This window comes from Atractosteus spatula, assembly GCF_055471065.1.
Source record: "Atractosteus spatula isolate fAtrSpa1 chromosome 10 unlocalized genomic scaffold, fAtrSpa1.hap1 SUPER_10_unloc_13, whole genome shotgun sequence".
Lineage (NCBI taxonomy): Eukaryota > Metazoa > Chordata > Actinopteri > Semionotiformes > Lepisosteidae > Atractosteus > Atractosteus spatula.
The window spans coordinates 244727-255739 of record NW_028296616.1 but is presented as its reverse complement, the minus strand read 5'-3'; the positions used below and the strand labels follow the sequence as shown (position 1 = coordinate 255739).

The window sequence follows — 11013 nt, the reverse complement described above, 5'->3', positions numbered from 1 at the left end:
TCATACAGATTGTGGTTTTCTTTTGATCGAAAATTTTATTAAAATATGAGCCTCTTTTACCTTTGTCTTGGATGTTTCCCAAGGTATAATACTTTCCCTTGCATCCTCAGATAAACATTCTAAATACCACAAAGTTACAATATATGGAATAGCATTTACTTTTACATATATTTTAAAATTTACTCTTATTTAAAGCTACATTTAGTGCTAGGTAAAGATAATGTTGCTAATACTGATATAGTAGAAATGTAAGATTAATTGATAGCTTTATCTGGGGTAAAAAAAAAGTCCTAAAACGCCTCCTGTAACAGGTAAGGACTCATATCTAGATTCAACTCCAAACATTGCTATTGCTTTGCGCATTATGTAAACACGACCTGTTTCAGCTTCTGGTGAGTGCAGTTTTTCCAAATTGAAATTAACAGGAACATTTTTCAAGATGCACCATGTCCCAAAACCGTTCATCAGGACTACTATTAATATCAGGTGAAAGCAGTACAAAACATAAGTGTAACCTAAATATTAAGACCAAGTAATAGGTTTATTCCATGCTGAAAAAAAGAAGAAAGAGAACACAATGTTTCGGCCGTGGAGCCTTCTTCAGGTGTCTTAAATATTAAGAGACTATTGTCTGTCAGCTACTGTTGTAAGCCATGTTCAGCCAATGCTAGAAATATTACTGCTCTACTACAGTAGCAAAAGTGCACAAACCCGACATAGAAACGGATCACAAGTCAAAAGCTCGAGACGACAAGGATGGGATTCAAACCCACGCGTGCAGAGCACAATGGATTAGCAGTCCATCGCCTTAACCACTCGGCCACCTTGTCGAGGGAGTCAGCCCCTTCGGACATGAGTTGGCGCGCTCAAGATCATCTTTCTTCTTGATGGTCATTTTCCTCTTCCACCTGCCATTTCACTATTTTGCTTGAATGATGTCAATCCACCAGGCGTGTCCTGTGCTTCAGTGGCGAGTATAGAGGACACCCTGTTGTACACGGAAAGCACATTAATCTCCTTGGATATGAAAAGTGCCAGATAAAAGCCATTTCTCATCCTGTCTCTTAGTATCAAGGCTGCTAGTGTATGAAAAGGAGGCAACTTGCTCGGCGAGCAGGCTCAGCGCACACCGAACGCAGATGTCTCAGAGCAGCAGTATGTCCATGCGGCTGTAAGCATAGTGCTCTGCCGGCGCCGTGGTTTAGCTGGTTAAAGCACCTGTTTAATAAAGAGGAAATCCTGCGTTCAAATTCTAGCGTAACCTTTCTTCCTGTCTTGTTTTACAGAACAGATCATTTGGGACACTCACAGAGGGCTTGATTTGGTTTAATGCATGTATTCATTTCCTTTGTGGAACTTTTTTAAATCATATATCTTACGAAAGATGAAATGTGAGCGAATTTTGTGTTCACCAAAAGTATGTAAATGCCAAAAAGCGGCGGGTAAGCGTTTCTGTGGTGCATTTGGTTGGCGTGTTCGGCTCTTAACCCAACGTTGGGTGTTTTAAGCCCACCCAGGGACGCACTTCCTCCCATAGTAAACATCATCACCACAGATATTTAATTTGTCCGCAAAACCTTAACTATTTTGATATTTGCAGTAGTAAACAATTGAGGGTTGGTCAGAGGTAAAGACTGCAGTAGAGTCAACATTACCGGGAATTTCCAATAATTACCGACAAGGGAAACTTTCAAGCAGATAGTATTCACCCATGGAAATTTATGTTCCAATGTGTGGCGGGAAAATTCACTTATACTCCTGTTGCATCCTCAGCTAAAATAATTAAAAATACAATGCAAAATTATCTGAGAACTTGACAAGCAAAAACGACAGATCGCCGGAGTTATATTTTAATATTTTCGTATATTTACCTTAATTTGAATTCTAAATGTTAACCTAGTGCTGTTCAATATAATGTAATTTTGTTGTACTTTTAAAATATTTTAGCTGAGGATGCGAGGGAGGATATTACACCTTGCCAAACATCTAAAATAACTGTAAAATAGGCTGGCATTTTAATAAAACAGGCGATCAAAAGAAAGCTACAGATAGTATGGTATTATGCACAATATCCCTTGATATTGAAAGTCAGATGAGGAATTTGAAGAAACTATCAAAGAAGCAACGGCAATAGCAGAGGATGTTGATTTTGAACCAATGTTTATACGTCAATAATCCAGCAGTCCTCGCTTGCCAGACTTCTTCAAGATATTCGGTGTTCTATACAGAAAATCGAAAATAAAGCGCACATGCGGCAAGAGGGGTGTTCCGAAGCAAAGACTGCGGTACAGGAGGAAAAAACTCCGCACGATGACTCGTGTCTAATATTCAGCCCCTGAAAAGCATCATATTCGTTGAATTGCTTGTGAGCGTGTGATTTCGCAATGCCTGTGTACGGGCTCATAATTCCGGAATATCAATGGTCAGACGCTTACGATGAGTGATTGTGTTTTGTATTATTTAGATAATTGAAAATAAAACATTTTCAAATTTACAGCTCGAATGAAATAAAAAAGTTAATTTGTCTCTTTTTTGTAACAACATTTCCATAACTATTCAGATACACCAGAATAGTACCTGGACGTGACAGGACTTTATTGGATTTTAGGAGATTTATTTTTGCGCATCTTCGCCTACGATCAGGAATACCTTCCTGTTTTCAGCGTGTTTATTGTTTCTGCCTGTGATCTCGGAAAGAAAGACCCAGTAAATGTTCACCGAGTTTGCTGTGGTTTGAGAGGAGTGTATGAAGGTAATAAAGGAGGGAGGACGCGCGCATTCCTCACGGGGAGCGCAGAGTAATGAGCCGCGCCTGCAGCTCGCTGAGTCTTTTCTCATATAACCGCTCAGCCTGAACACACAGCGCCCCCAGCCTGTGTTGGAGATTTGCAGTTCAGAAAACAGCTGTGTCCAGCAGAAACTGATCTTCCTGCTTTAGTTAAGGTTATTGGAATCGACGGTTACTGTGGGGGTATAGCGCTTGTATCTCTCTTCTCTGGCTAAACACTATCTACTGTAAAGTATAGAAATAGACAGAAGCTGAAATACAGCTACAAATACTTCAGTACGGCCAGGCACATAGGAAAGTTTAATACAAATGTTTCACTTTGCCTCGATTTTCGAACTCTGTTCGAGCTCTGATATACTGTAATCGTCTCGGCTCCTGCCGCTGTCACTGGGAGAGTGACTGCATTCCGTAGGGCTACAGGTTGAATTCACAATGCCACATTTAGTGAAATACAGGAGAAACTGCAAGATAAACAATGTTTTAATAAATCTTTTTCTGTTTTTTTTTATTGCGGTCTTTCACATTTGAATGCATACCTTGCAGTAAATCTTTCCTCGATTACAGGCAGCCCAAACAATTCTTAAGGCAGAAATCGAAGCTAATTTGACTTTCTGCTGATCACATTGAAGAGTTAACGAAGCATTTCCCTGCCTATCATGTGCCCGCAAACTGGTTTCTCCATTTTTCCGTGTTAGCGAGCACAACAGTCGGAAAACATGCAAGGTAATAGCTGTAAGGAGTGGGATATGAACCGACCCCTCTGTTCCGAGGACCGGGACACCCAAGCAATGGAAAGACAAGAGTCCTAGAGTCTGGCGCCTGAGACCACTCAGCCATCCTGACAAGCTAAATAAAACGGTGTGTTAAAAGCACCAGTAAAGTAAATGCTTTGCAGGAGAAGCGCCACGTTGCCTGTTGGAGCCTAAACGGTTCGCGGAAATCAAATTTTCGGATCGATTCAGAGTGTGCTTTAAAGCCTTTGTGTAATATTTTGATCTGCTAGGGTGCAGTTGTCTTCACAATCTGGATTATCTCATAAAGAGCGACGTCAGTGTAAAACAGCTATCATTTTTAAGAACAGACGTTGTTTTGCATAATTCTAATTGGTTTATTTTCCTAATTGCAATGTATTGTGAAGCATAAAAGCCAGCTGCATAAATCTCTAATTCGCGTCTTTGATGAAGGCGTTTCAAATAGCAGCCAGTGCAGGATTTTTGCTTTTGGAGCATGTATTACATTGTAAATAGTCTTAAATAAGCTTAAATTCGCACACTGTTATTTAGACAGCGCCAACCAGTCTGACCTCCTACAACTTTCGGTGCCGGCTGACTAGGTCTTACAGCAGCTGCAGCCAGAGTAGCCGTAATGGCAACACAGTGCTTGGAGTTCGGCTATTCTTCTGCAGAACCAGCGGTATCGGAATATATTGATCCGCATAAGAAGCGCGTTCGGTTTCTGATCGTTTTTATTGAGCGCTGCTCTAAACTTTACATTTGCTCGTACTAGTTTTCCCTATGAACAAAAGACATTTCCCTAATTACATGATTTCACTTTTTTCTTATCAACAAGTAGAAAGAAATAAAATATAATTCCATATAAAAGCCCCAGGCAGGATGGTTGGTGGTCTAAGGCGTTGCATTCAGGTTGCAGTTTCTCCTTGAGGCGTTTGTTGAAATTCCACTTCTGACAAAGAAGTTAGAGTAGAAACGATAAAATCCCTAGGTAGAAAACATCTCTCATTTCACGTGTTTAATGTTAATTGTCTCAGTGGTTGCCTCGGTGATTGATGGATCTTCTCTCTTGCAGGGTGACGGCAAACGTCTTCAGAGAGGGAGTCTCACACGCACGGCTTTTCTTCATCAAGAGCGGAGACAACAGAAACAGGCTTCAAACTGAAATGAATTACTTCTTGAGCGTTTATGACCGTCTATAAAAAGCTGAGAGCAGGTGAAAACGTCTTTTGAAATGAGGAAATGTCTGCTGACAGTAAACAGAGCTCACGCTGAGCTCCGGACAAGTGCTCCTCGTTAGTACAGTGCTGAGTACCCCCGCTTGTTGCGCGGGAGACCGGGGTACGTTTCTGTGACAGGGCGCTGGTTTAATTTTTTAACAACCTGACTTCACTTAGAAAGTGTGTACTGTGTTCTAAGTTTCGGACTAGTTAGTGTGGTAGAATATGGAGATCATCCCCAGCTCTGAGCTCAAATGCAACAACATGTCATGCTGAACAAAGTCAGAGCCCAGCTGAACTCAGTGTAGTGCTCAGGACTCAGGAGCATTGTTGAGTTCTAATTAGTACGAACTGCAGGGGTTCTGAATCAGAACATTTCAATTTATCTGATCAGTAAATTAAAATGCAGGACACTGTAAAATAGGATTATTACTGTGTCTCTGTCTCGTTTGTCCCTCACAGTTTAAAAGATACCAGAAAGGACACACAACTACTAATGTGATACTTATTGGAAATAGTCCCAAAACAAGCACGTCTGGCAGCTGGTAGACTCCTGTAATTTTGCAGTGACAGAACACTTAGATTTGCAATCTATTTAAATATGAATTTACTAAATTTCAGTTCTCTTCACTCCCCGGCATAACTTAACTCTCACTGTCGCATACTAAAGGCTTATATGCATTAGCTGTGATAAAGCTTCTAATAAACACATACTGAAACTTAGTTTTGTTCCTCATGATCCTCTTCTCGATCCAAATGAAATGTTTAATATGATCCCCCGAGAAAAAAAATGAGTCCATTTCTGCCTGGCTGGAATGATTGATGCCTCATCAAACATTTTGTAATATCCCCGGAAGTTTATACAGTAGAATCCTGGTTCGTCGGTTAAATTCAAGGTAAAAAAGACTAAGGAAACGAGTGGGAAACGATGTCGATCTGTGATTTAAATCATCCGGAACATTGCACAACATTGGGCAGTATGTGACAGAGAGCAGCACCTGACATCCCTTCGATAGCTCAGCTGGTAGAGTGAAGGACTGTAGTGGGAACAGCTGGGAATCCTTAAATTGCTAGTTTGACTCCGGCTCGAAGGAAGGTACTTTAATCAAATAGTTAAAATAGCGAATCTGTTTCATTCAGACATTGATCAAAAGCTCAATAAATGAAGCAGAGGCTCCTGTTCTGAATTCAGCTCACGTCTGATTGTCTTGTTTTGGCCAAGATCTGATCTTTCAATTAAGGGACTACTCTGTCTGCTTTGTAATTCAAAAATACATACAAATGTCAAGTTTTTTGTAGATATAAAGGTTTTCTCTGTTTTCAAAGGATAGCTACTTAATTGGCTTTATGATTTGGTATTGATTTTGTATCGTTGTATTATTAAGTTTGTGCTTTCTGTGTTTTTATCGTATTGTGAACTTATTTTTTAAACAAATGCTTACAAAGGCAGACAAGGCACACATCTGTTTATACCAGCGGTGAATTGTACATTTTTATTAAGTACAATCTACTGTGCACTTTTGGGAGTATAACAGGTTCGATATAAAGTGGCAAAAATATAAAAGGGAAAAATACCCCAGACTGCGTGTAAGGGCGTCGTTGTGACACAAAATGTTGCAGAAACACAATCTGATATTTTAATAACTATTATTTTAATAATTTGACAAGTATGAGGCCCCGGATCCAAATCTTCAGTCCTGATATTTTTAAAAATGATATCTTCCCTTCCTCTCGTGGAAGTCACACGATGTGAACAATTGTTTTTTTTTCACGTTGCGATCCAAAGAGCCTCAGACGCACAGTCAACAGTAACCAAACCAGGATGGATTCTGCTGGGAGCCGGACTGAGCTCATCCTCACTCCCTGTGCTGAAAACAGAATTATCTCTTCCCCGAACATCGTCTACAGCTGCTAGATATTGCTCTGCGTCCTACTGCTCCAGCAATTCCTTTGACCAAAGACAGATCACTTGTGTGCTTTTAACCTTCTTGCAGCTACAGGCGAGACTGAAGCTGGAGATGTGAAGGCACCCGCTGGTGCATGTTCTCCAAATTTCACAATCGCGACAGACTTCTCTTTTTTAAAAAAAAGTAGATATAGCCCTGAAAAAAGCATTAGCTTTATCAGTTTTTACATTCATCAAACATGATATTTTTATTACATTTGTTTAAACATATAGAGCGCTTTTCTGGACACTCCACTCAAAGCGCTTTAGAGGTAATGGGGACTCCCCTAGTGCGCCAGAACACTCACCACACATCAGCTATTAGTGGGGAGGAGAGCAGAGTGATGAAGCCAGTTCAGAGATGGGGATTATTAGGAGGCCATGACTGGTAAGGGTCAATGGGAAATTTGGCCAGGATGCCGGGGTTACACCCCTACTCTTTCGAGAGACGACCTGGGATTTTTAATGACCACAGAGTCAGGACCTCGGTTTTACGTCTCAGCCAAAGGACGGCGCCTGTTCACAGTCCAGTGTCCCCCTCATAATACTGGGGCATTAGAACCCACACAGACCCGCCCAGCGACAGAAACCAGACGGTACCGTGTGTCGAGAACCCACACAGACCCGCCCAGCGACAGAAACCAGACGGTACCGTGTGTCGGGCTCGGCTGCGAGCAGGACAATGACGTTACTGGGACAAAGTAGAGAAAATCAAAACGGTTCTATAAAAGACCTGTGTCAGCTGTCAGTTCACAGTCTGGACTCTAAATCCACTGATCCAATTTCAAATATCTCTAACACCTGAGATGCGGCTTCTTTCGAGTATTTATTCAGGAGAACATTATGTTAATCATATAGATGACACGTTTAATATATTCAGGTGGGTAGCTACGTCAGCATTCGAATCTGCAAAGGAACAAGTAATACTGTAGGTTTATTCCATGCTGAAAATAGAAGAGAGAAAACAAACCTGAAGAAGGTTTCACAGCTGAAACGTTATGTTTTCTCTCTTCTCTTTTCAGCATGGAATAAACCTATTCCCAGTGGGCGGTGATTCGTCGAATATACGTATATTCACAGCGAAACTACGGCTATACGTATATATACGTCGTTGCGACGTATAATCAACGTCGAATTGCAACCGTAAAATTGACGACATTAATAAACGCATATATAACGTCGAAAACACATCTAACACAGTGCCTGAGGCTTTTTACTGTATATATCGTGTGTGCCGCAACTAGGAGTATACGGCACTCTGCATAGTGTACGAAGTAAATTTATTTTATTATTTTATTAATAAATATAATAAATAAATTAATTACTGCGAAAATAATTTACTTCGTACACTGTGCAGAGTGCCATATACTCCTAGTTTTAAAACTGACAAAAATGTAGAAAACACGTTTCTCACTTAGAATTTAAGATGGGGGTGGGGTATTACTAGTAGCGGCGCAGAACTCACCATGGTGCAATTCATTTACGTGACGGGCTAGTGGTTTAATGGATAACGCGTCTGATTTCGTTTTATAAGATTGTCGATTCGACTTCTCCCGGGGTTTTGTGATTTAAATCAGGCTTTTTGTGCAGTGTGCCTTTTCTCTTGTCGTGGTCAAGATGATTCGCTGCATAAGCTCCTGACTGGGTGTTCTGTACTGCTCTGTTATTTCATTCAGATTACTTAAGTGGTGTACAGATAAAACCCAACTGCGTGGTGTAATTTCCGGGTTCGGCAAACACATGCAACACAGCACCTGCAAACACATCAGCTGATCTCGACGTGAGTTGAACACACAACTTTCTGATCTGGAGTCAGACACGCCACCGTTGCACCACTAGGTCACTCGCCACAAGTGCTTTTAACTCCCCCAAAGAGAAAAATCAGCGTCCCTGAAAAAGATTTTTTTCATTCTCTCCTGTGAGGAGCGCCGCTCTTCCAACGAGGGTCTCTTCTTCCCAGACCACAGATTATTCTTCCCGCCAGTCTCTCTCACAGAGAGCAGACACACCGTCTCCACTAATGTGTTTACTACATCTATATATCTGACCCCCTACAGCCCCGATATACAGCCCGGATATTCGATATTCCCCAATAAAGAACAAAAAATATTCCTGGATAGGATATTTACCACCAGCCTCGTGAACATCTCATCTTGACCTCTTCAAGGAGGAGCACAATTAACACAGAATCCTCTCTCCATTTAGCAAATAACACAAAACACTGTTTACATGTCAAGACAGAAAACCAGGCTGCTCCAGGTGAGGCTTAAACTCACAACCTCGGCATGACCACTAATGATGTCATTTTACATGGCTTGAACCAGGAAAGAGTTTGGAAGTTATGTCAAGAAGTTATGGTGTTGTTTTAATACTTGCCTACTCTTATAATTTTTCGGTCAAATCTTTTATTTGGGAGTACTTTCAATTGATGTTAATCCTTGTCCCGATGCACGATTCTGGGCCATGGTGCATCTTGAATAATGTTCTTATAGGCTTCAGTTTGGAAAAGTGCGCTCTTCAGAAGCTACCGAAACCGCTAATGGTTACATAACACTTAATGCAAAAGCAACGGTCGGGTTTGAAAAAGAATATTACTTGCTATGAATACAAACACTGTTACAGGAGGGGTGTTAGGGCTATTTTAGCTTAGATCATCCATTCATCTTACATTTCTTCTCCATCTATATCAACAGCGAAATCGCTACTGAGCGCTAAAGGCAGGTCCTGGCAATACAATCTTCTTAAGAAAACATTTTTCAAACTATTTCTACTACCATACGTCAAGTAAAAGATACCGATTGCACGCAACTAATAAAATCTCTTTTCCAGGGACGTTGTAGCTAGATGCAAATTACAATCGAAAATGTATCAGCTTTAAAATTTTCTTTTGGATCCACAGGATGATCAGCATGAACCATCAAAGAGCCTGTAGCTGCAAGAAGGTTAAAAGCGCACAAGTGATCTGTCTTTGGTCAAAGGAATTGCTGGAGCAGTAGGACGCAGAGCAATATCTAGCAGCTGTAGACGATGTTCGGGGAAGAGATCATTCTGTTTTCAGCACAGGGAGTGAGAATGAGCTCAGTCCGGCTCCCAGCAGAATCCATTCTGGTTTGGTTACTGTCAGACTGTGCGTCTGAGGCTCTTTGGATCGCAACATGAAAAAAAAAGAACAAAAAACATTTGCTCACATCTTGTGATTTCCACGAGAGGAAGAGAAGATATCACAAAAAAAAAAATCAGAACTGAAGATTTGGATCCGGGACCTCGTACTTGTCAAATGATTAAAATAATAATTATGAAAATATCAGGTTGTGTTTCTGCAACATATCGTGCACAGTACGCCATTTTTTTCTAAAAATACAGTAGATTGTACTTAATAAAAATGTACAATTCATCGCTGGTATAAACAGATGTGTGCTGTGTTTGCCTTTGTAAGCATTTGTTTAAAAAAGAAGTTCACAATATGATAAAAAACACAGAAAGCACAAACTTAATAATATAACGATACAAAATCAATACCAAATCATAAAGCCAATTAAGTACCTATCCTTTGAAAACAGTGACATTTGTATCTACTTTTGAATTACAAATCAGACAGAGTAGTCTCTTAATTCAAAGATCAGATCTTGGCCAAAACAAGACAATTAGATGTTAGCTGAATTCGGAACAAGAGCCTCTGCTTCATCGTTTATTGAGCTTTTGATCAACGTCTGAGTGAAAAAGATTAGCTATTTTAACTCTTTGATTAAAGTTCACAAAAGCACCTTCCTTCGAGCTGGAGTGAAAACAGCGACTTAAGGATTCCTAACTGTTTCTAATATAGTCCGCCACGCTACCAACTGAGCTATCGAAGGGATCTAAAGTACTCCTCTCTGGCACATATTGCCCAATGTAGTGAAATATTCCGGGTGATTAAATTCCAGTTCGACATCAAGTTTCCAACTCGTTTCCTTAGTCTTGTTTACCTTGAATTTAAGCCACAAACCAGGATTCTACTGTATAAACTTCCGGGGATGTTACAAAATGTTTGATGGCATCAATCATTACAGGCGGAAATTCACTCCTTTTTTTTTCTCGAGGCATCATATTAAACATTTCATTTGGATCGAGAAGAGGATCACCATGAGAGACAGAACAAACTGTTTGATTCCGTCTTTATTGGGAGCTGTATCACAGCTAATGGATGTAAAGCCTTCAGTATGCGATAGTGAGAGTTCAGTTATGCCAGGGAGTGGGAGTGAAGAGAACTGAACTGAAATTTAGTGAATTTATATTTAAATAGAGTGTAAATCATCAAAATGTTTTGTCACTTCAAACTTAGTACAACAC

General features: G+C 40.4%; 1 non-coding gene across 1 annotated transcript; it reads right to left on the bottom strand.

Annotated features, from left to right (window-relative positions):
• Positions 1 to 748: 748 nt before the first annotated feature.
• trnas-gcu (transfer RNA serine (anticodon GCU)) lies at positions 749 to 830 on the bottom strand. The gene has a single exon. It is a non-coding gene; the product is annotated as a tRNA-Ser (tRNA).
• Positions 831 to 11013: the final 10183 nt, after the last annotated feature.